This window comes from Ruditapes philippinarum, unplaced genomic scaffold (assembly GCF_026571515.1).
Source record: "Ruditapes philippinarum isolate M1 unplaced genomic scaffold, ASM2657151v2 ctg7443_1_1_1_1, whole genome shotgun sequence".
NCBI lineage: Eukaryota > Metazoa > Mollusca > Bivalvia > Venerida > Veneridae > Ruditapes > Ruditapes philippinarum.
The window spans coordinates 4,484-32,038 of NW_026853401.1; the positions used below are offsets into that span (position 1 = coordinate 4,484).

A 27,555-nucleotide genomic window follows, 5' to 3' on the forward strand; every position below is an offset into this window, starting at 1 on the left:
CTTTTTTTTTTTTTTTTTTGGCAAAAGGCTTATTTGTCTTTCTTTGCACATCTATCCAGAAATTTTTCACAACAAAATCATTAAAGGCCATTAATTGTGCAAGTGCAAAACACACTGAAGTTTATCTAATAAATGTTTATCTCAGTCGTGAAGCTCTTAGGAAAGGTGGTGTGAACAAGACAAATAAGGTACTCCTAGGAAAAAAAACAACATCCAACAAGTATGTGCTAGTGATAATGGATGTGTTCTTTTACATCATTAGTTGATGTAAGCCATTAAGATGTAGTACTACTTGCATGACCTTTGTCTACCATCAGCCATTTACAATAAACATCTTGCCATTTACAGTAAGTCTGCTAAAGCAATTTTTTCCTACCATACAATAAATAAAGAATATTCATTAAAACAAAAAAACACAACAACGCTCAGCATTGCATTATCTATTTGATAATTATTACCCAGTGCAGGAAGATTTAAAGAAAGACCTCAAAGGTGCCCCTCCATGCATTATTTCTGGCATGAGCTAGCACTTGAGTAAAGGCCATTTGTAGTGGACTTACTGTAATGCTTTCCTGCATCATAGCATATCGTTTTTTTTCCAGAACATTATTTTTCAAAATCTTGGGCCTTAGATTATTTACAATAGCTCATCCTTTATTGCTATGTACTAAACAGTTCGGAGGAAGGTAATCTAGTACTGGTGTAACTCTCCAGGAACGATGGTTAGGAAACTACCCGCCTATATGACTGAAATACTGTTGGAAAAAGGCGTAAAATGAAACAAACAAACAAACTAAACGGTTACAAATTATTGAACTAAATACTGAAGATTGTAAAAAAGAACATTTCGGAAACAACTGATTTATTACGATATTGGCTTTTTTGGCGGGAGCATTACAGTAAGTATACCTTGATATCTATGATCAATTCACAATTATTTACTAATGAATACATTTTCAAATTTTTTCATGAAAATTAGCATGATTGTAGAAGTCATATTGCTGCTTTAAATGTTAATTTTTATTGGTTTTGTAAGTATGATTCACACTAGCTCCTTTTTACAATTACATGTACATTTTAGATGACTGTTCAATGTCAAAATAACTATAATTCAGTCCTATAAAACATAAAAAATAACATCCTTATCATAGTGTTTTACTTCATTTCAAATTGAATTTACTGATGCACATACGAATGCACACACACATGCACACGCGCACTTCAAGCAGCCCTCGAGGGCTTTTTTTTATTTTTACACGAGAAAATAGTGCAAATACAAACCAGCGAGCTACTCGAAATTTTTTATATTTTCCGCGGCAGCTTTGATGATGTAATTAATGTTATCATCTAGTCATGTAAACTTCATGCATGAAAGTTATCATGATGAACATTCAGTGTCAACAACGATTAACGACAAAACACGCGTTCAGCTGTTACAAATTAATTCCCTGAATCTCCGCCTCTCCAGAGCTAACACCCATAATGTGCTGGAAAATCAACTCACTTTCTATACCATTTGTTCTTATTCATGCACTTACATCAAAGTTATATATTATCCTATACTTTCAGACTTAAAGCTGTATGCCTTGAGATGTGCCCAAAATATGTTATGAATTTGAGATGTGCCCAAAATATCTCATGAATTTGAAATGTGCCCAAAATATCTCATGAATTTGAAATGTGCCCAAAATATCTCATGAAATTCAAACTTGAGAAAATGTACTATTTCTTCTTTTTTATGCACTTATCAAAGTATATAATTATATTATCCTATACTTTCAAACTTAAAGCCACATGCCTCGAGATGAGCCCAAAATAATTCATGAAATTCAAACTTGAGAAAATGTACTTAAATTTTAAGAACAGTAAAAATATTCAAGATTTATGTAATAATTTACATGTTACATAATGAAAGATATTGCAGCATTTAACCATACTTAACTGTGTGACTAATGCAGTAAGGGCTATTTTTGGATATTTTTACCTCTTTTTGGTATTTTAGGTGGACTGTGAAAGCCATTTGCAATGTGTAAATTACTTACTTTCTTCTCTTCACAATATTTTACTTTTATGAAAATTACAAGAATCTGTAATTTACATGGATTGTAAAAGCTGTTTGCAATATGTTAATTACTTTCTTTGTTCACTTCACTATACATGTATTTCTCCTTTAAACACACTTTGAAAATTTCCATGTAAAATGAGCATGAATCTGGAGGCGTGCTGCTCTTTTAAAATGAAATGCACCTAGATACTTGAGCCGGCTTTCTGCTCATGAATAAGGGGTCTTTAATAACAATGATAGTCCTTTATACAATTGCATTCATTAAGGAAACCATGCAATATGCTACTTCAAATGAATAATACTGATTTCATTATCATATTCAAATCACCCCCTTTTCGCAAATTGTTAAGTAATTAATAAGAAGCGATTCACTGCTTAAAGTCCCATGAAAAAGTCGTTAATTATACAGAATGATTAAACAACATTTACATCCTCTTGTGAATTTCAATGCTTCATTAAAGTTTAAACTTTTTTTATTAATCAGGGCAGTGTGAAAAAACTGCTATCCAGCTGTCTTGTGAATTTATCTGATTTCAGTTAGTTTTTTGGTTAACAAAGTCCTAATTCAGGTCACAAAAAAAATTTCCATTATACAGGCTGATCTAATTTTCTACAGTCATCATTTGGTTGATTAAAGTTTTATGGGCTTCCTTACAAATAATTATAAAGACCATAAAGCCCCATTTAGACAATATCTGGAACGTTAATTTAAAACAAGGGAGCAAATGTCACAAAATAGGCTTGTCACAAACTGTCATGATAGTGAACATTTTCATTAAAATCCCCCAATTAATGCTCACATTTAAATTTTTTTTTTCAACTGACCTTTGACCTCTATGTGTGACCTTGACCTTGTTGGGGATACAGAGCTCCAAACTTTGGGTGTGAAACTATTAAAATGATGAACATTTTGCCATGTAATATCAGATTCCCTCAATGCATGTAGAAGATTTGCTATGGACAAGCATTTTCCTTTGACCTCTAGGTGTGACCTTGACCTTTGCCTTTAAATTCAGCAAGCAGCTTTACATCTCATATGGGTAAACATTTGTATCTAGTAACACAAATCTGTTAGGCTTATGTTAATGGAGCTATCTATCACTAAATATAGGTTAATCAGTATATAATACATGTATTTGAAATGTGTCACTGAACTGTTAGTCAAATTCAGACAAGGTGCCAAAATGTTTAAACTTTTGGTTCCAGCAATCTCTAAACTGGTTCCCTAGATTAAAGGAATAATAATATCAAAACTTTCAAGTGCTTTCATACTAGTGCCATACACCCAAGACAGGATACTTTGTGGGAGCCATTTATCTTATATTTTTTAAGGTGAACATATAGTAAAGTTTAAAGGACATCCTTCAAGGATTATAGACATTGTCTAACATTTGACTTTCAAGTGTGGCCTTAACTATGTTCTGATACACCAGTGGCATGAATTCTGCACATCATTTCTAGAGCCAAGTTCAAGAAAGTTCTTCGAAGGGTATAGGATTTATAGAGCATCAGGCATGAAAATGTCTGACATCAGTCTTTGTGACCTTCACCTTGAGACAGCACAGTGACTATGGGTTCTATGCATCACCATGGATCACTTGAGCCATTATTGAAGCATGGGTAGAATGATTTGTCGCCAACAGGTTATATACTATTCATCTTAGTTGAAAACCAACATTCCAATGTGTTCCTGAGTACTCAGGTAATAACGTTTAATAACGTTTTTTGACAAGTAATAATAGGTAATTTTTGCGTGACTAATGCCAGATCACATCACTCAATAAGCAACTTTCGTCAACTGTTTACTCATTAGAAGAACTTTTTGGGTCGCTGCGCTTGCGCAAAGCGAGCCAAAGTTATAAGCTACATCTCAGGCTTACTGCGAACCGAATTTCGGCTGAATTATACATGCACGTAGTAAATAGTTCCATATTGTCGGTAACAAGTTAGAAAATCCGTACCTTCATTCATTACAGGAGGGTTATCATACATTTTGAAATGTATTATGATAACGAAAATTATAGTAAATTTGTGCTGTGTACAGAAAAAATATCAATGCGCGATTGAATCACGTGACAGGTCACTGAGGTCAGCCATGCTTCTTCCACAGCTTGATTCGACTTTCGTTATTTGATACAGACATCCAGGATATTTTGAAGAAATTGTAAGTTCTTGAGTAATTTTGACAGTTTACCTCGATTAAATAAGAAAGATTTTATGAAACTGAACCACCCGTGAGATTAATTTTTGAAGATATATTTGTTTATAAATAAAAATTGTCGGTAACAGGGTATAAACGATTCGCCACAATGACGATTCGTCCGAATTTAGTGACGATTCGCCCCACCTAAAATTAACAAAATTTTTTAAAATACATTTGGACTGAAAAATATTTATGGTTTGGGTATTTTTGGAATTTGTTTGGTATATCCTTTATATTTAATAGATAACAGATAAAGGTTTAACAGAACTAACAGTATAATAATAAATTATTGAATTAATCTGGATTCTCATTTGTATCAATAATATATTATGATATTTAATATAACTTTCAGAGTTTTAATAAATAAACTAGATAATAGATTGATGTAATAGATAAGTATGATAATATATTGATTTTATTTACTCCTAGATATTCGTTTCTACAAGCAGATTGTCATACATTGTATTTTCTATAGTTCTATTGGCCATGATATTTGTCGCATGACATTATATAATGGCAGATTGGTGAATCAAAAATTATTGTTTATGTTTACAATGCATATCATAGAGGAAAAATAGAATCCCTTAAGAACACCCAAAATGACACAATTGAAAATGTTGCAGGTTCGGTTTGTTTGAGGCTAAACAGTACTGGAAAATGAAAGTTACTGTCCTTGCCCCCCTAGCACATACTGGCTTTAAGGCCCATTATGCCCCAGAAATGATTTTAATTTATTTCTCAAAAGCCTGTTATTGGTGGCCTGTTATAACTTCCAAAAAGTTACTCAATGGGCAATTATCTGAACCAACTTTTGCCTCAGCTGTTGCTTTTTAGCAATCAGTATAGTTAAAGTGATTTAGTATTTTGTATGGAAGTCAAAAAACTACTTTGTTTACATGCAAACAGTAAGGCCTTACATGTAGTAAGTCTGTCCTAGAGGAGGTGTCTGATTATTCTTTAGGCTTCAGTTCTCACACTGACACTAACTGAGTTCAAATATTTTGCAAATTCAGTTTTTATAGTCTAAATTACTCTAATTATTGAAACAATCTAAACCAAAGTTTTTGAAAAACGCAGAAAAAAATACACAGAATCTTGAAGAACAGTATCCTTTTTTTTCAGTTCCCCCATTCTTTTTTTCATTAAGGGAACACACATTGTATTCTTTGGGAATCATACGCCACTTTTCATGGAATGGCACTAACATGTCACATTGGAGGTTCCATGATCACTGCCATAAAAATACACCTGCTAATGTTTCTAATTTAAAAAATTTACCATTACATGTTTAAATGTTGAATACTGCTTAACCTAATGCTATTGGGTGTGAACAGTAGCATGCACTTTCCAGTACTATCCATAAACTGGCTCAATCAAACTGAGTCTGCAGCATTTTCAATATTGCTATTTTGGACTTTTTTTTATAATTTCTGTTTCTCTTTATGTACATAATTACCTAGTATTAAGCTTTAAATGAGCGAATAAAGAGACCACTTAGGACAAACACACATGCAAACAACTGGATTTTATTTATTTTGCTCAAGCCCTGTCACTCAGTCATATTTACCTGTATTTAAAGAAAGATTCTACAACTAGATTTTTTAGAAGGTAATTCCTGATCCAGAAGTGTTCTCCCACAAACAAGTGCGTGGTTCCCCATTCTGCTCTATGCTAGTGCATACAAAAACGGACGATAGTACTTAGACTGTGTATCATATAACACTTTATTTACATGATGATTAGGGGATTTTCTAATAATATGAAAAAATTGTTGATATAAGAAAAAATATATATATATGAAATTAAATTGATAACGTCATGGGATTTGACTGATTAATTTCACAAATAATCATTGTATATTATAAACATGAATGATATTGTCTGAATGGTTAAGGTCAACATTTTACTTGCTTCTGATTTGTCCCAATAGTTTGATGCATTGACCTGTTTTGAGTTGGTATATATACATGTACATGATGTAGCTGATTTGACTATTAAGCCAAATGATTTAGATAACTTTAAGTTGGGAATGCTTTATTGTTGATATGAAAATCATATGAATGTTAAATAAGAAATGCATTTATTTCAGGTGTGTGATATAATAAACTGTTGTGTGAGGTTTTAAATGTGACATGGTCAAGACATACTATGATAGTATTGTTCAGTGTAAGTTCTCTTTAAATGTTTGTTTATAAGAAAAACCCACATTTATTTTATTGAGCTCTGGAAAATTTGAAACACATATTTGACTTAGTAGTCAAATTTAAGAACAACACTACTGTCATGGAAGTATTTCCTGTACAAAAGCAGTATACCAGCTTTTTTTGCAATAAATGCTGTTGTTTTTTCCTTGTGTCCAGAATGATATGCACATACTATTAAGAAATATATTCAGAAATACATTGAAAATTGTATATTTGTGCTATTCTAATTCTATTCTTCCCAATACATGTATGAATCAAAAGCACTGTTCATTTTTGGGACATTTTACACTATTCAAGTAATCATTCTGGGAAAAACAGAGCGAGTGCATGATCTGAAATTTTTTGCATATAGGTTTTTTGCCAAGATCTACATCAAATAGAATATCAAATTATCAATCTTGAAATATTATTTCCATTCTGGTCATGTCAAAAAGCCTCAGTGGAGTCCCTTTAAGTAATTCATATATGACATTTACCTTTAGATGACTGACCATCATGGTCAAATACTGAATTTAACTTATTGTCATATTGTTAATATTTATTTGTTTTGTGTTCGCATATTAATTTATAAGAAGAATTCCTTGAAAAATATTTACCTCATTTTGACTGGAAAAGTACATATATTATAACAACCTTAGCTAAAGGTAGTAATAAGAGTATGAGTCTGAAGTTTACAATATTTATGATTTCTCTTTGGTTACAGAGAGAAACAGTTTTTTTTTTTGTATCTTATTATATTGAAAAATGTATAATTTGCTGTAAGTTGTTTTGTACTTTTAAAAGTTTAGTTAATTTTTCATTATCTTTTTGTTTTAGAAATTAAACTATAGATTTGGTTTTTAAAGGGATTTTTAAAAAATCTCTGGGGAAAAAAAATTGAAAAACTTAAAAGCCCCATTTTAGGGTTGTGTTTAAAGATAAATAATTTTTGTAGTTTAGAAAAGGGGAAAATTTGTGGTTTCAATTATTTAAAGAAGGGAATTTTTGGTTGCATTTTAAATTTTTTGAAATGGGAAAAAGTAAAGGGAAACAAACAGGTTTAATTGTTGGAAAAGGGTGGGGGAAAATTTTTGAGCAAAGTATTTTTATTGAAAATTTCATTTTCAAATACCCAATTAAATGTAATTATACCCAATTTCCAAAAATTAATTATCTACATTAGTATGTGTCAATGAGTTCCAGTGTTAACTATTTGAGAACTGCAAACAAATATTTTTAAAAGGAAAGTTTGAAAAAAAAAATGTTATCTTTTCTAAGGCTTAATGGACCTTTAAAAAGTTATTATTTAATATATATATTTAATGCAGATAATATCATATGTGCAGAAAAAATTGTGGTAAAATGATATAACTTGCTTGTTTAATACTGATTACTTGTGCATGATCTTTAATATATTATAAGACATTAAATTTTGTTTTGCTTTTTTTTAGGTGACTTCTGTCATGTTACTGTTTGATAACAGTGAAGGTACAGTACATGTAGGTTCAGACAAGTTATATACATGTATACAGGACAAGATAGCTCAAACTGGTAGTTTGTTATAGCAAAAAGTGATGAAGTTTCAGCCATGAAGTCTTCATCGTGATGATGATCATCATGATCCTATTTATAGATTCTTTGCAATTATCTGTAAGGAAGAGGTTTCTGCTGCAGAGAAGAAAAAAATTCATACAGGTTTGTCATTTTTTCAATAATAAATTTAGGTCTGTTGTTGATTGCATGTACATTAAAGGTCTTTCCTTATCATAAGGTTCTAAGGTTTGTCATCTTGTGGTAATTACTGATCCCTTAGTAATTAATTACAGTCATCAAACTTTTTAAACATGTTTACTGTAATCACTTGTTGCATGGTGCATATGCCTGAAGCCTAAGATTTTGTGACAAATATCATCATGTTTTACTATTAGATTATGTGGAAAAATGATTAATAAATGAATTATAGTTTAACCCATTACTTCATATACACGCCTTTTAACGCCTTTTTCACCCCCCCTTTTTTGTTGTCTCAAATGGTGAAAAAATGCCTTATTTAGGCCCCCAACACTTGTTTTTGTTTGAGAAATGTTGTTAAAAAAAGTGACCACTTTTTCGGCGCGGCCCCCCAACCAAAAGATACATCAGGGGGTTGCCAGAAGGGGGATGTGCCCCCTTCTGTTTGGGGGGTTTGAAGGGGGGCTGAGTCCCCCTCATCGCCAAGAAAATTTTGGACTTGTGAGAGGCTATAAATGACCTCAGATTGATCATAAGGAAACGTGTAACCAACGCTGAAAAGCATTTGACTCTATCTCAATCCATTGAGAAGTTGCAGCACTTTGAAATCAATTATGATGGAAAAAATCAACGCAAAATAGTGATTTCTGGCAATTTTGAGATGTCCCCTCGTTGCCATGGTAACAGAAAATTTAAGCCTGAGCATGTTGTTGCAAGGGCAATGGTCCAGTCAACATTTGTGCCAAGTTTGATTAGTGTTGAAGCAGTTTTTATAGTATTATAGCAATTTGAACTTGTAACGGGAGACTTTTCAATGAAAACAGCCATTTTTCACAAAATGCTCATGAAGCAATGGGTTAAGGGTTTTTCCAAATTTTCAACTTGCACCGATGTTGTTGTATATCAGGGTTTTCCTTTCTAATGTTTGACTGATATCATTGCAGACCTTTACTAATTCAAAATCATGACAAAGTATTTAAAATTAAAATTTTCCTTTCCAGAATTACATTAATTCATTGTAGGACTAGTAATCATACAAAAAAATATATATTACTGTAAACATGTTACACTAGAAAATTAAAAAATTGAAATGTATGCTCATAGTGAAATGATCCATTCAAAAGTTAAATTTTCAATTATTTTTCTGAAAAACAATAACAGATTATGCCCTGCTTCTAGTTTCTTGTATTTGAACAAATTATGCTGTTTAATTGTTTTACTAAACCTTGCTCCCACTTTGCAGTAAGAAGTTGCCCACTCTGTTTAAATGAAGCTGTCTGAAGTACCAAGTAGAACAATGTATTATTTCTGGAACAACTTAATTGAAGTGAAGCTTACTATGTGAAGGAGTTATTTCTGTATTCAAAAGGAAACTTCAGCATACAGAATACCAATTTAGGTATAGTACACTTTAAATTTTTACTGTTATCCATCTAAAGAAAGCATGAGATACAAAAATAGGCGATAATAATTATTTTCCTGACACCAGAATACACTATGGTTCTGCTTGCAGTTAGAAGTGATGTTCTATTCTTGTACAGCAGCATTAATTGAAACCAATATTTGTCCTATCATTTAATTGAAAGAAATTGACAATATTCTTGTTTGTTTTTCAGCAGCATTTGTAAAGTTAATTAAGTCTGTATATCACACCATCCATTGCTTTTGATTTTCTTGTGACCAGAAACTAGCATTTTACATAGTGGTGTAAGCTTACTATGATAATTCATGCAAAGATATGATAAAGATATATATATATATATAATATATATAAGAAATATGTCTTCGATTTTACTGGTAAATTGTTATGTATGGAGCACATTGTCTTTATGATGTTGAATATATTCAGTGCCAGATAAACAATTACTTGCAACATGACAAATATATTTTATTTTCAGATATTTGTAGCTTCAGTTATGGGAGTACACAAGATTAATTGAACTGGAATCCCTTCAGACGTTGACATAGCTAAATTTCGCAGTTTCAACTATAAATGGACATTAAATTAATATACATTGGTTTTATTTTATACATGTATTTGTTAATATTTTTGTTTTCCATTATTTCCCAATATTGTTAATTTTGGATAATATAATGCCACAGAAAACTTGTCGGTCTTGGAGTATGGCTGTTTTAACAAAAACACTACAGAGTGTTCGTCAGAACAATGAAATTACAGTTTTGCTTGTTAATGAACTAATTTACATAAATATATAATTTTTGTAAGTATGAAGAAATTTGGAACATATCATATAATGGGTATTTGTTTCTTTTGCATGCAAGATCCAAATATATTTCATAGAGTGAACAGCAGATTTAATATTTTCATGAATGGCATTGAAAAAACATATACAATGTATAACTTTGGCACAATGTTGGTAAATGGAGGCTGCTATTTTACTGTGACTGAAAGTAGTTCAGATATGACACCTTATTATGTCCGAGGTCTATAGCCCATCATACAAGCCAAAGAGAGCAGATTTTTTTTTTCTGTGTAGAATCATTAATTTTCAATGTTCAGATTTGAAAGTGATTCTGTCATATTTCCTGAATTTGTTTAATTTCCTTCATGATTTGCAAATATTAATTATCTACTTTTTTATTTATCACATTTTTCTGAGAAATAAATGTATTTCCCACAAAATTTCTGTTTGTTTATAGGCTTTTCATCCTCATTCAAATAAGGGTCTGGCTACTTTTGAAATTATACTTTATTGTGAAATAATCTAAAAGTAATGTCATTTTTTACTGAAAGCATGTTATAAGTTATGGTGTTCAATTGATTTCTGCAGGACAACTTATGAAGGAAATGAAGTGAGTTGACATTTGCCATGTTAGTATCAAAAGGCAGATTTAGTTTCAATAAATTATTTTTGATGCTGTTATGCTCCTTTTTAGCTCGACTTTTTCTTTTTAAAAAATAGAGGTATTGTTACAGTCATGGCATTGCCGAGGTCATCCACAAACTTATACTTTGATCATTACTTTTTAGCTCACCTGAGCACAACGTGCTCATGGTGAACTATTGTGATCCCCCACCATCAGTTGTCGTGAGTCGTCAAAAATTTCTTTAATCAAATCTCCTCCGAAACCAAAGACTGCACAGTAATAAAACTTTGCAGGAATGACCCTACAGTTAGTGCCCTTAATTACTTTTGTCCAGTGCATAACTTGAAAACTAGTACATGTAGTTTGAATTCAATACAAATTCATACAATGGTCAAGCGAAATGAGAGAAAGTGCAGTGTACAATAACCATTACTCAATCTGCAGTATTTATAGAGTTATTGATCTTTTTCCTTGTCTTTCTGGACTTATTATAGAGTAATTCAATAAAACTTCATCAATGGTCAACCACATTGAAAGGAAATGCAACATACAAGAACCACAACTTACTATCTTTAATTGCCCACAAACATAACTCTATTTCAATTCTTTTACAAGGTATTCTGTTACATCCTAATGTCCAAAGCAGTCTTGTGGGGGTATTAATCACATTTAGTGATAGTTCTAGTTTTAACTAATCATACTTTACTTATTGTTTTGTGAGAATTTCATGAATCTCTCTGGATGAAATTGTGACTTTGATAAGTCATGTATTCACAATCACTGAAAGTTTATCCCTGATGGAACACTTATTACTAGTATGCATAGAAACAAAGATTTTTCAACCATTTTCTTTTCGAGTTGTTTGAACACTATCCAGTCTATATGCACATGGGTTGATTGATAACTTGAATATCAGATTGATAATAACTATTAATCCCCAAGAATGAGGCCATGTTTTTCATATGCCTTATGTAAGTGATGAAATTATTCAATGCTTTAGTCATTGTTAATAGAGGACTTTGCGGTTATCTACTTCCAGCTTCTGCTTTCTGTCAGTAGTGTACTTCTTAAAATTTATCCAAATTTTTAAAGTATTATTTTTGAGGATATAAAGCAATTTGGTTTTTTCGATCTCAAACTTTGAAACCACTTTGAGAAAAAGTAAACTTGGTTTTTAGTACTTTGATAAACCTTGTTTGTATTTGTTGGATGTTAATCGAAAATCTCCCTGAATAAAATCACATATGGCCAAAATATTTGCACTTTGTCCTTTGTACTCAGTCATTTCCACTTGAATTTAAAAATGACTTGACCCTTTTAAAAAAAAGGGTTGCAAAAAAAGGACAGGAAAATTTTCCTTTCAAATGATTTAAACCCGCCCAAAATAAGTCATATAAAATTTTTCAGCGCAAAACAAACCCCCCAGTTTCTTTTAGTGCTTTTATTAAACACAAGACTGGAGGGAAAGCTTTCTTGAATTTCTGAAATTCAATTTTTTTTGACAAAAAATTTCAGAAAACCCTTACAACCAGAGACTTCAAATCTTTTATATCGATCAACTTTTAGACTTAATTTCATCTGTTTTTATTTATTTATTTTTTTACTTTTATCCAATCTGATTGTAATGCAAACCACATAATAAAAATCAGGCATTCAATGAAGTTGAAAGCAAAATTATTTACACCATGCAAATGGCGAATAAACAATAAAAACAAATGCATGCGCACTATTTGAATTTTATTGCACTGTGCCTTGTATTCCATTACTTAATTTCACTTTTTATTGTGTAAAGCTGCATAAATTTTACATTACGCTTCAAACAAAATCTACAATTTCTAAATGCACGATTCTTCAAGCCCACATAAAATAAGAATTAAACATCAAATGACAAGCGGCTGAAATTACACAAAGATGGAAAATTTATGTATAAAAGCCCTTTTTGTTTTCGTTCTGCCATTTTTGTAAACCGCCTTTATAAAATGATTGTGCGAGAGGAATAATAATAAGTTTAATCTGGCCTGCTGTTTATCATGTTTTCTTAAAGCTGCATGCCTCCAGATGAGCCAAAATATTTCAATACAATCAAACATGAGAAAAATGTACTTAGCTTTTTTTTTTAAAAAAGTAAAAAGATTCACAGTTCAAGAAGTTTTGTTTGTTTGCAGTTCAAGAAGTAATATACATGCAATAATGGCTGATTTTGAAGTATTTTGTACCATATCTGTACTACATGACTAACAAAGTAAGGGTTGTTTTTGCATATTTTAACCTTTATTTAGTAAGTTTGGTAGATTGTAATGTGTAAATTTATTACTTTCTTTGCTCTTTTAACAATATTTTACTTTTTTAATTCGTTTGAAAATATATTCAATTTAATTCACGAAAACTAGCATGAATCTGGAGACATGCTGCTTTAAAGATTACCCTAACAGAACCAAAAGAGCCAATTTAACAGCAAGCTAGGCCAGGCTTTACTGCTGCCTGACTGACTACATGTATAGTCGACTTTCAATTTTCATCTTGACATCCCCAAAATTGACAATATATATATGAGCATTTCAAAACTGGAACATTGAATAAGTCCATTCAACAATTCTATAGGATGAAAGTCCCAGGTTTTTTTTGCAAAATTAATGCAGAAGTTTATTTCATATTACAATGTGTTTCTATATTAATACAATTTTTCAATACATAAAGGGAGACAACCTAGGGATATATTAGTCCATGTAAATCAGACAGATTTATAAAACTATATCAAATGGTGATTCAATGTATAAAATTGTTTAAAAGGTATCACAAATAATGAATTTGAAAACTTTTTAACAAGGTGGGATTATTATGGAAAAAAAATGCTTTTAAATAAGTGAAAAAACTTTTAAAACCTTTAGTTATTTAATGTTAAATTAATCAGTTAAATTAATCATTTGGTCTGAGTTGCTAATTTAATTGAAACTGTCAATGTCATACGGCTACTTTTCAAGTCTACTGATTAAAGGCCCTTTATGTCTTAGAAATGCTTTTACTTTTATTTCTCAAAAGCTTTTAATTTTGGTATCCAAAAAGCTAAAAACATGAACATCACCTGTTGCCTTTTGGCAATAAGTCTAAGTTATAGTGATCGAGTATTTTGTATAGATGTCAAAATATTACTTTGTTTGCAGTTTGCTATTTTTACGAAAAATTATTTCCGATTATCGCTAAATTTCTACAGGTAACAAGCATTTATCATTCTCTAAAACCATTACTTAAAATTCGTGAAGTAAAAAAAATTTTTTTTCCGAGGCATAATGATTGTGCCTTTAAGGGGTAAGACCTCAGGTGTCACTCTCAGCATTATTGTATGTATGAGCTTACACATAAGTAGAACGTTCTTATTTAAAAGAATCAAAAGATTCTGACAGAAACTCCCACATACAGCAGTGAGGGGCTTAAAAAACTAGTCTGTCACCAGGGTTACAATATCTCAACATGTATAATGTATTGTTCCTTCATATGTCTGATGTATTGTCTCATTAACAATCTCGAGTACATTTGTCAATTTGTTAATATGTAACATATCCTTTATCATATAATTATCCTATTAATTTTCCCATATTTTTCTCATTTTCATTCATCCTTTTTCTTTCATTGCAATGTGTAACACTTAATGTCATTCTATAATTCCCTTTGGAATAACAACAGTATAAATGAGTTCCCTGGTAATTTGATAACCTCATAGAATTACAATCAAACATCCACTTTATGGCTGTTACACACTGCACTCTGATTAGGTTTACAATGGGGTACCAGTTTCTGAATGGGCTGAAACTGCTAAATTTTCAAAGGTCTCACAGTGACCATCCAGTGTCAAGTCACAGATAAGGCATTGTATTGGTCTCCAGAGAAAAAGCATGGAGCTATTTTCCAGCAGCATGTCACTGGTGAGGCACATCACCTGCTCACTGTAGCAGACACAGTAAAATCCCTCTAATACCCAGCTTGACACATATTTGTATCTGTTGCATACCAAGGCACCTAATAATCCTACAATTTCGAGCAGTGTCCAAGCCTTCTCCTAAAGCAATTCCACAGGTCACTGGCCTGGACCCGGATGGACTCTGTTAAGTGCCAGGATAGTCTTATGGTGACCTGATGGACAGCAGCCATTTTGACTGGCTATTTTATGGCTTTTGTCCATATACCTTACAGACACAGTATGATGGTTGCCAACCTGCCAGATACCCTACAACAGTTAAATATTTATTGTACGGTACAGGGCCAATTGTCTTAAGAATATCAGACAGTTTTCGAAAAGGAAAATGCCTAAGGTTTTCACCAGATGACTGGGAAAGTACCTCTCATTAACCATCCAAATACCAACCGAACCATGATCAAAAGAGTTCTTTAGCTCCATTGACCTACCTTTGTATCAACTATGACCAAACATGTAACATTTGTATAGTGTGGTCAAAATCAACATCTATGTGCTCTGGGGAGACAGCTGTTTAAAGGAATTGTGTATAACAAGGCACAACCATGATCAACAACAGACAACAGACACCATGCAATCACTTAAGCTTACAAAAGGTCAATGTATTTTATCCATATCTCATCAGCCTGTGGGGATGTATTGAGCCATTCAATTTACAAATTAATAAGCCATGTAGTTGAGGGCAAAAAAACATATTAACCTAAGGGAATGCAAAAAGCTACTTAATGGTAAAATTAATAAATCTATATAGACAATAGCAGAAATTCATTGACCTTATTATAATACTAGGATGTGGCTGAAAGCATTTTATCTATAATGTCTGCTCTTATAATGTGCAACCTGTTACAATAACAGAATGACTGTTGTCATTTAAAGGCAATGCAAAATATGGTCCTTTACGTTTGAATTGTCTCTTAACATGCTGAATTTCTAAAATCAAAGAATTTAAAGTCTAAAGTCAGATTTGGACCCACTGCAGTGAGGGGCAAGTATTTTGAAGAAGTCAACAACCTTAAACAGGCATCTTTTGACGCCCCTATTTATTTACTAGTAAAAGTGTTAAACATTAACAAGATCAACAAGGAAAGGCAGCATTCATTGAACGCAACTCCCAAAAGACCCAGCAACAAGAACCAGCGGCATGGAGTCCGGAAGGACCCCAAAAAGACATAAATAGTGCAAGACATTTATGTCATCATGTTTTAAAATCTTATGTAGGTAATTCAAATTAATATGAAAAGTTTAATATTATAACACAGGGTTGTCAACAATAGGACATCAGGGTATTATTGGTCCTTGTCCAATTAAAGTACCAATTACTCGATCAATGGCAAGGGCTTATTTGGTGTATTATCCGCTGGATAAGGGCACCCGTTCAACAATAGTATGTGCTTATGATTAAAAGTGGGTTTGTATAAAGTAATTTCACCTTGCAGTTTTTGCTGGGAGACCTTATTTGTATTCTTCCCATCAATGATTTTTCACCCATAAAGCATATATTTTTAAGATTTTTTTTTTAACAACTGTCTTATTTTTTTTTTTTTTTTTTTTTTTTTTGTTTTACATCGCACCAACTCAGTATACGATATGTCATTTAAGGACATTCCAGCTTTACTGATGGACAAAGACCTGAGGTATTTCAGTCACAAATGGGTCCTGATGTTCCTGAAGCTAGCTGGATAGCTTTTAAACATGAGAGAATCCAAAGTCCTTCACTATATTCAAACCCACAGCAGTAAGGGTTAACAAATTATACACTTTTAATACAAGCAACAGGTCAAAACAAAAAAGTTTTCAAATCTTTCATTTTTCAAGCAGTAATTTAGAGTTAAAGCTTTAAATGAGATCTGTCCAGGAAATTAGACTAAGACACAATAATTATCTAAATGCTAGCAAATATGTAGAAGTTTAAGGAAGCATGCATTTGGATAAGTTGACAGTAAGAAAAGGGGCATAACTCTGTAAAAAGGTAAATCACAGTTATGGTGCCTGTGCCCATCATGTAAGATAATCACAGAGAACAAGACTTAGTAAATGAAGTTACAACCTATTCCCTTCACTAAGTTTGAAGATACCCAGTAACACGCAAAAACTTAGCGACACTGAATCCAAATTCATATAAAGGTTTTCAAAAAATCTATATTAAGGCTGTAGCTCTCAGAACCAACTGCAACAAGCACCTTATGAAAACCCAATGGGAGTTTTCGCTATCATATAATTATCTTTTCACATTTAATTTACTAACTTAAATTGAAAGTCAATTAAAAATACATAAAAAATACATAAACAAAAGCCAAATGGTTTGCAAAATGGTTTGCACTTACCTAACTTTGTTTTGGATATCTTTCAAAATATTGAACTTTTCAATAAATGTATTACGTATTTTCACAGCGACAAGCATATCAGTTTTTCTCGCACACTTTCAAAAGAGCACTTAAAATTTCTGCAATTTTTCAGTAAGAAAGATATAACTGCAATGCTAAAGTTAAAACTTTTCTCAAACATTTATTCCAAGCAGACTTTGTAGCAGACAATATGTTAGATAAGTATTTTAACATCACATCACATCATGTAATATCAAATTACATTTATATTATTTAGCTAGATTGTGAAGTCAAAGCTTCAAGTTTTAAACTGAACCCTTTTCTGACCCATTCCTAGAACTTTAAGTGGCAAGAGATTAAATATATTATTTTCATACAATTTGTATCATACAATTGTCAAATCAAAAGTATTAAGGTAGAAAATGAAATCTGACGGCCATAAAATACATAAACAATAAGGAAACCCCTTGATACCTCTAATCTATTGGTACGCTCCCTATAATGAAAATTTTAGTTTTTGTAATTTCCTTTCGAAATATGATTTATAAAACAATATATATGCAAGAAAAAGAATCATACACTGGCTGTCCTCTAAGATGGGAATATCTAGCACTGGGGGTAACTGTTTAGTAAAAATTCTTATGAGCCTTGTTTCCACCATAAATGGTTACCTTCAATGTAGACATTTTGGTCTGTAATGACAGTTGAAAGTAAGATTACAATCACAAGGCCACCACTCACACATTTGATACTGCTTTTTCAAAGACAGGCAAATACATAGTTTTTCCAGAAAGTTCAGTTTTTATATGAAAATCATCAGGAATTTATACAAATAAACAAACTATTCAAAAACATCAGCTCCGGGTAATGAACATAAATGTCTTGTTAACTTTACAATTTACGAGAAATTCATTAGGCTTGTTCTGCTCTAAAAACATTTCCTGGTTTTGTCTTGTTAAAGGCTCATTAGATAATTGCTTTTAACAATAAGTCTGAGATAAATATTTACTTGCAAGCAGTGAACATTTATCATTTATGTTTTGTTACATTTCTCTATCTACTAGTTTTCTACAGTATAAACAATTCATGATAGGACTCCACTGTGGTTTTTTCATGACGTTTTTTTGAAACTTGCAGACCATTGGAAAGCTCAAGGCATTCTCAATGGAATGTCCATTGCAAAAGTGTCAAATCACAATTATGTTTTATTTATTACCAAGAAAGGAATACAATAATAAAGTTACAAGATTACTGACTCAGACATTGAGTTAAATGGTCATTTGTCCATATCCCTACAAATTCAGAAATCATAATGGGATATTTAGTAGCCAGTCACTTGCAGAGAAATCAGTAGTTACTGGTTTGTTATCCACCAATGCCGGTTGGGTTGCCATACTGCTCAGATGACCAAATATATGTGTTAAAATTGGCATTAAAAAAGGAGAAACAAACAACCTTACCTGCAATATATGTCTGAAGTCTGTACATCAAATCAACATCCATTACTCTGTTTAAAACCTAGAAAACAAAAGTATAATGTTAGTAAAAGAAAGTAAATTCAACAATGCCTTGCATAAGCTATTTGCATTTTTAAGTTAGTCTTAACTTTTGCAGACATTTATCTAAATGCTTTATTTATTTTGTCCATTCAACAATACCTAGTTTGAAATAGTTGACATTGGAAGTAAATGTTTTAAAATGTACAAAAAAGTTTCATATTTACTGACAAGAAATCACAAATTGAGAGTAAACTAGAAATGTGTCCATAGGACACGGGTGCCCCCACACTCCACCGATTTGTCAATCTTGTGTCTCTAGTTCAAATTTTTTTTTTGGCTACATATGCCCAAGTTGAAAACTAAAAATCTTTTTGTATTAAGTAAAGGGCAAATACTACAAATACTGAATAAATCCACAAGAAAATCCCAAGGTGCATAAGTACACATGCTGACCAACATTCTTGTAAACTTTCAGGCCTACAGGTCAAATACCTTTTGAGTTATGTGCAATACAAGTTGAATATTGTAAATTTTTACTAAGTCAAGGGCAATAACTCTTAAAATACTAAAAATATCCACACGAAAATACCCAGGTGCAAAACTACACATGCTGAGCAACATTCCTGTAAGGTTTCATGACTCTAGGTCAAATACCTTTTGAGTTACATAATTATGACACAAGTTGAAAATTGGAAATGTTTAATAATTCAAGGGCAATAACTCTAAAAATGCTAAATATATCCTTAGGAAAATACCCAGGTGCACAACTCCACATGCTGATCAACATTCCTGTAAGGTTTCATGACTTAAGGTCAAATATTTTTTGAGTTACGTGCGACACAAGTTGAAAATTGCAAATTTTTACTAAGTGAAGGGCAATAACTCTAAAAATACTAAAAAAATCCACATGAAAAAACCGAGGTGCACAACTACACATGCTGATCAACATTCCTGTATGGTTTCATGACTCTAGGCCAATTACTTTTGAGCTACATGCGACACAAAAAGAGAATGGATGGAAGGATGACGGACAAACAAGGGTACATCTAAATGCCCCCCCTATAGTGAGGGCACAATAAAACCATCCTGAAACAACTTCTAGTTTTTGCTTGGTGTTGATTTTTTTTTAAATTGTATAAAAATCTATTGTTCGCACAGGTGACCTTGACCTTGAACCCAGTGACCCCAAACTTGACCCAAGGTTAGAGGACCATCCACAGTATGGTTTTAACAACTTATGAAGGACATTTGTCAAAACATAAAGGTCGTATAAGCAAATGTGTAAAAATCTATTGTGGGCACAATCATGGTAACCTTTAACCCTGTGACTCCAAGGCCAATATGCCCAGCGGGCTGGGGGAGCATAAAAAACCTGATTATAATTTTGTAATTTTGGATGAGGTGAGATTTATTATACAAAATTTTCTGGGTATTTTTTTTAAAAGCTTGAGGGAATAAATCAGTCTAAAACTTGTTTCCAATTTTACCTCCCCACCCCCACCCCACTGTCTCAAAGTTGTCCTTATCACGCAAGTTGTGTATAACGATACATTGCAATAACATATTTCCTAGTCCAGAACTATAAGGGCTTTTATCCTTGAAAGAAAGATATGTGCACAAAACATGCAGCACCAGTCCTAAATGTCTAATCATGTATCCCAGAATCCTATCAAATCTGACTGGTTTATGATGTGCAAACTTATCATTGCAGACTTTTAGACTGGTTACATTCCTCCACCTCAATGAAAAGGAAGTGAGTGACACAGTCTATGAGGGGATTTACATTTATCTCGCCAACAAATCAAACCAGTCTGTCAAAATAATGTACATAAAATGCTTGCCAAGGACAAAAAGCATAAAATGTATGTCAACATTCATTATTATTGTAACTTCATTGTCAGCCATAGAATTTAAGTACCTTGCAAAAAACTTTGTTGAATTATGTAACAAAACAGTTCTGAAATATTTCTGGGAAATAAAGCCTAATAATTATCCATGAAAAAGTAGCTAACTAAATTGATGCATATATTTATGGAATAATGCTTTACAAAAAGCTATAGGAAAATACTAATTTAATTTTCATAATTAACACACAAAGAATTTCACAACAAGTATAAAGAACAAATCTTAGTAAACTTAAATACATCAAAGGAAATTATTTGCTTATGAAATGTTTGTTTGTTTGATTGGCTTTTGCGTCACACCGACACAGTATAGGTCATATGGAGACATTCCAGCTTTACTAGTGCAGGAAGACCTCAGGTGCCCTTCCTTGCATTATTTCAGGCACAAACGGTAGTCCTGAGTAGAACCATCAACGCTCAATTAGCCAGCTGGATGAAAGAATCCAAAGTCACTGTCAGGATTCGAACCCACAGCATTGAGGGGCAAGTGTCACATATTTAAAAGCATGACTTAAAATATGATACAAAACTAAATCTGCTTCTGATTCTCTTAAAATTTTCTAACACTAAACAATAGACTTAAATTTCATGATCAACGTTACACAGAATTAGCTTTTTGGACCGCAAAAACATTTCAATACATGTATGTCCTTATCTTGAGTTAACTTATTGACATGGTATTGATCTAAATATGCGAGGACCCTCAATTCAATAATTTTCGTGTCAAAATGCAACACTATTCCCCTCCTCAAAAGTATACAAATAGTTTTTCCCCATTTTTTTTTCAAAATCTGCCAAATAATTTTTTTTTTCTAAATTGTACCTTCCTTTACAGATCCATATAGAAATTTGTTTTTGCAAAAAAATATGTAATACATAGAGTATTGTAAATTTTGTATGTACAGATATCTGCAGCAAAAGAATGTCCAAATTCCCCTGCAAAGTAAACACCTCCTACAGATACACATACTGTTTCACCAAAGCAGAGAGAGAGAGAGAGCCAAGAGCCCTGTATGCTTCTATTCCTCCCCCACCCTATACAGTATAGCGATGTGACCTTGACATAACCTTCACTCTTCTGGAACCAGAAATGATTAATTTTTTTCCACCAGTATAGACCAACGCCAACATAGCCAGCTACTATTGCAGTCTGACCAGGCTTTACACTGCAGGCTGACCAACTTAAGATTTTCATTCATTTAGATATCCACATATTGAAAATGGGTGAATTTCAAAAATAGCTGGAAAAGACTTTTCAAAATATTCAGCAAGTGAAAGATTATTAGAACAGAGACATACGATTAATATCACTTAGGGTAGGAAGTTTCTCATTCACCAATGTACAGTATTCTAATTTTAAATTTTCTAACTCTTCTGAAGATACTGACTCACCAGTAAGACATACAACCAAAGTTCCTTACAATAATTGTACAAGCTTAGTGTTGTAACAGCACTTTAAAACAAGAACATATCTCCTCCAGAAATAATCAGTTTTAAACCAAAGCATAAACAAATTACACGAGTCTATTTGCTGACATTTGCACACCTCGGCAAATGTTACTTGGAGATTCCAATTAGGATTGTGCCACATGTATCAATCTAAAGCGCTGACAATCAGCCTGACAATCAGCCTGACAATCAGCCTGTAGCACAAAGCTGTATTTTTTTTTGTTTCGGCATGGTGCCATTAAAAGTTCAAAGTCAGACAAAAATGTCGTACTTCTGTAGAAAGCACACACAAAAAAAAAGACTCTTTATGGGATGCCAGTCTCTTAAGTGACAATTGTCTAACCAACATTTTTTGTCGAAGGCTGTAACTCAAGACTGCCGTTATATCACTAGCTCAAACATCTTAATGATATGGATAGCAAGAAAAATGTGCAAAAACAAATTGCCAAAGAAGAAAAAGAAATTTATGAAATGTATAGTATTACTGTTAAATATTGTTATAATAATTCATGCTTTTAAATCAAGTTTGAAAACAATTAAATAATAGGTCTAATAGTTTTCGAAATTGTTCAATATAGAAAGACAGTATTTGTCTTCAATCACTCACACTTACCTCTTAAACAAAACAAGTTGAACAGTAAATCAAATAAGGCCATACCCTTCTGTAACTGTCATGTGGCGATATCAATTTAAAAATCCCTCCAATGCCCATTGGTATCCTCAACTATTTAAAAGCAGCATGCCTCAAGAATCAAAGATTTTCATGAAAAATTTCGAAAATGTTTATTAAAGTTTAATATTGTGAATCAATCAAACAGATAAAGTAATTTACGACACTTACAACTGATGTAAATTACCAGAAAGAGGTCAAAATATGCTTGAATCTTGAATCATTTCACTTTTCTTTAAATCTTAGTACATTTTTAAGTTTGAATTCCTTGAAATATTTCGGCTCATCTGGAGGGGTGCGAAAATGCAGAAACAGATGGCAAGTAAAAACCTTGCTATCCAATCAAACATCCACCTCCCATCCCCATCTTTCTGACCTCTGCCACACACTTCACATAAAGTAGGAACCCGAAGTTACAAATAACTAGCTTCTATATTGAAATAATTGAATTGGTACACAGAAAACAAACAACCAACATGAAACTTAAGTTTCTAATAAACAACTTGCAACTATTGTCTAATAAACAATCTGAAACTATTTTCTAGAAATTAGTAGAAGGTTTTTTCCAGGTAGTATAATGCATTATATATAGCTTTTTCATGCCATGTTCCCGCTGTAATGAAGAATTCCAGTGTAGAAATTGTGTGCTAGAAAACAGATATGTTCTGCCTGTTAAAAAAAACAAAGTGACAGAAGAAAAACTAGTAGGTAATTACACCAATGTCTGCGCAAATATTTGGGAAATCTTTTCACACATTTACAAAATAATTAATCAGCATTAATAACATCTTGTATTAATTCAAATACTGACAGCTGGTTGGAGAAAAAACAAAAAAAACAGCCACCTTGGTATTCAATTAAACCATTATATTTAATAGGAATAGGTCTTTTTTTACTCTAGAAAAACAAGATTTTACTCTTTCTAATTATCTTCAAGCATGGAAAGCACTCATCTAATTTCCTCTAGTTTATGTTATAAGGAAATAAAACACTTTGTAAAAGTAGTGAACTTGTTAAAGAAACTCCACTAACAGGTTCAAAAACCTAAAAACACAAAATCTGAATTTCTTACATTAATCAGCTTGAGCCATTACATAAGAAAGTTATATGGAAAAGATATTGTAAAAATATACTTAGAAATAAACTGAAATATCGTATTTTTGTGCAATTCTTAGCCAGATTTTAGAGAAAAGCGTTGCAACGCCTTACAATTAGGGTCATGTTTCACAATTATAATAATCATAATTAAAAAATGGAGTGAGTAAATAATCTTAATTTTTGCACACAAGTAATTGGTCTAGACCTACATCAAATAGGACATTTATCTCGAAAAATGATTTTCAGTATTGTCATATAAAAAAAACCTCAGTGGAGTCCCTTTAAAGAACTGATAAAAGAGGAGAGTATAATTATAAACATTAAAGGAGAGCAGCATTCAAAAATATCTAGACAAATATATACATAAAAACAAGAGCTGTCGGTAGGACAGCACGCTCGACTATTCTAAGTGCTTGATAGTAAAAGAGCCTTGATAATGTTAAATTTTTTAAGTTCACAAAGGGCTAATTTTTTTTTTAATAAATTCATGTTATAGGCCTTAGAGAGAGTCTAATTATACAGTATTGGCTTGACTATTTGGAAGGTAATGTCACGAGGGTGTTTTATTGAGTATAATAATACTAATTACCTATGAATACATAAATTTGACAGAAAAGGTGCAAAGGCTTGTTATTAAGATGCTTTATCAAGTAAATAACTGCTTTATTATTATGAATGCATAAAATTGTCCCAAAAAAGGCACAAACCCTTCAGTAGTTATTGAGATAACAGCTTACAAGCAAAACTTTACCATGAATTTCTAAGTTGAAAAAGGGGAGAAAAATCAGCCTAAATGCAAGATAGAATTATGGATCTTTGTCAGTGAGCTACAATTATGACCCTAAATGCATATGTGAAGTTTTAAATAAATATCTTTAATAGTTATTGAGATATGTAAAACTTGCATGTAAACATTAACCAAGAGACTAAGTAGAAAAGGGGATATGAATCAGCCTTAATGCAAGATAGAGTTATGGAACTTGGTCAGTGACATACAATTATGACCCTCCAATTATGACCCTAAGTGCTGTGCATGTGTAAAGTTTCAAGTAAATATATTTGAAGACCTTTAACCTTTAACCAAAATTTCTAAGTTTCAAAGGGGCAAATAATTCTGCAAATATTGCAGGCAGAGTTATGCAATTTTGCAAACTGATGTACATTGTTACTATAAAAAAGTATTTTAAATTTCAATTGAATATCTCAAGCAATAATTGAGATATTTGACTTTACAAAAAACTTTAACCAAAATTTCTAAGTTAAAAAGGGGCATAATTCTGTCAATATTGTAGGCAGAGTTATCCAACTTGTCAATCTGATGTAGCTTGTTACTATAAATAAGTATTGTAAGTTTCAATTGAATATCTCAAGTAATAATTGAGATATTTGACTTTACAAAAAACTTTAACCAAAATTTCTAAGTTAAAAAGGGGCATAATTCTGTCAATATTGTAGGCAGAGTTATCCAACTTGTCAATCTGATGTAGCTTGTTACTATAAATAAGTATTGTAAGTTTCAATTGAATATCTCAAGTAATAATTGAGATATTTGACTTTACAAAAAACTTTAACCAAAATTTCTAAGTTAAAAAGGGGCATAATTCTGTCAATATTGTAGGCAGAGTTATCCAACTTGTCAATCTGATGATTAGCTTGTTACTATAAATAAGTATTGTAAGTTTCAATTGAATATCTCAAGTAATAATTGAGATATTTGACTTTACAAAAAACTTTAACCAACGCAGACGCCGACGCTGACGCCGACGCCGACGCCGGGGCGACTACAATAGCTCTCATATTCTTCGAATAGTCGAGCTAACAAGAATGACAGCGGACTATTATTATATTTCCTATCCATCCCACTGCCCCCTTCCTGTCGATTACCAGAAAATAATTAATTTAATTTGGCCTTTAAAGATTATGAACAAGAGCTGTCGGTAGGACAGCAACGCTCGACTATTCTTAGTGCTTGATAGTAAAAAAAATGCTTGATACAGTAACCTCCTCCTGTTTACAGGTTGGGGTCATGATGGTGAACAAGTGTGCAAAGTTTCAAAGCCATATGTCAATGGACTTGAAAATATTTGAACTATTACAAAAACTTTAACGTAAATTCTAAGTCGAAAAAGGGGCATAATTCTGTCAAAATGCTTGATAGAGTTACCTCTTCTTGTCTACAGGTTGGGGTCATTATGGTGAACAAGTGTGCAAAGTTTCAAAGCCATATGTCAATGGACTTTGAAAATATTTGAACTATTACAAAAACTTTAACGTAAATTCTAAGTCGAAAAAGGGGCATAATTCTGTCAAAATGCTTGATACAGTTACCTCCTTTTGTCTACAGGTTGGGGTCATGATGGTGAACAAGTGTGCAAAGTTTCAAAGCCATATGTCAATGGACTTTGAAAATATTTGAACTATTACAATAACTTTAACGTAAATTCTAAGTCGAAAAAGGGGCATAATTCTGTCAAAATGCTTGATAGAGTTACCTCCTCCTGTCTACAGGTTGGGGTCATGATGGTGAACAAGTGTGCAAAGTTTCAAAGCCATATGTCTATGGACTTTGAAAATATTTGAACTATTACAAAAACTTTAACATAAGTGGTTACGCTGACGCCGACGCGGACGCCGACGCTCGGGTGACTGCAATAGCTCTACTTATTCTTATCGAATAGTCGAGCTAAAAATTCATCTTCCTTGTCTACAAAGTTTGTTCAGCCATTTGAAAATTTTATTGCCAAATGGCCAATGATTCACTAAATCACTGACAGGACAGTGCAGTTGAACAATTATGTTAACTCAGACACAGACATTCACAATTACTTACTCTGTAGCTAAAATTATTTACTTGCCTCTTAATTGGGATATCTCGGACCACTGAAATCACAGTCTGCTGTTAAAGTGAACCATACCTTTTTTAACACCTGTATTAAAATGGCTTTAATTTGATGTACAGTACATACAGCCCAGTACTTGGGATACAAAAGTAATGGGAAACGGGTGCTGGTTAGTAATTTTGTTCTTGTTGATCAAGGGGTGATTATTTTATGATAATTTGACCATTATTGGCATGGTAAATGTGCCGAACACATATTAATCACCCTCAAAGATGAGCCCCTCTAGGGCCACATTTAAAAAAGTCTTTGTTTGCTGTCTCCCGACCCTACTTTTTAGAGTTGGGTAGGTAGGTAGGGATTTTTTTTTTGGGGGGGGAAATACATAAATGTTTTTGGTTTGATTCTGTTTGTTGGAAAAAACGGTTTAATAAAATGCGAATAAAAATTTTTAAAATTGATATATCTTACTTTTTATTTCAGTTTGTATATCTTTCAATTAGTCAATACAAGAAGTATAGTTCTTTTTAATAAAAATACATGTAACAAAAGCAAAATTTCGAACATTTACCCAACATGTGAGAGGATGACTAAAACACACAAATATACTCAAATATATTATGCAAAATAACTACTGAACAACAAAAGGCATCATTATACATCAACAGTTTAAAGTCTGCTTACAATTTATTTTCACTGAAATGAATAGTTAGTAACACAACCAGAAAAACCAACTTCAAACACTATGCAACTTCAGACAATTAAACAGTTAAGCCACAGTATACCAACAAAA

General features: G+C 32.2%; 1 long non-coding RNA gene across 1 annotated transcript; it reads left to right on the forward strand.

The window, feature by feature from the left end:
* Positions 1-4,072: 4,072 nt before the first annotated feature.
* LOC132736778 (uncharacterized) lies at positions 4,073-10,207 on the forward strand. The gene is made up of 5 exons (XR_009626626.1): positions 4,073-4,229; positions 6,358-6,434; positions 7,903-8,146; positions 9,426-9,581; positions 10,081-10,207. It is a non-coding gene; the product is annotated as an uncharacterized LOC132736778 (long non-coding RNA).
* Positions 10,208-27,555: the final 17,348 nt, after the last annotated feature.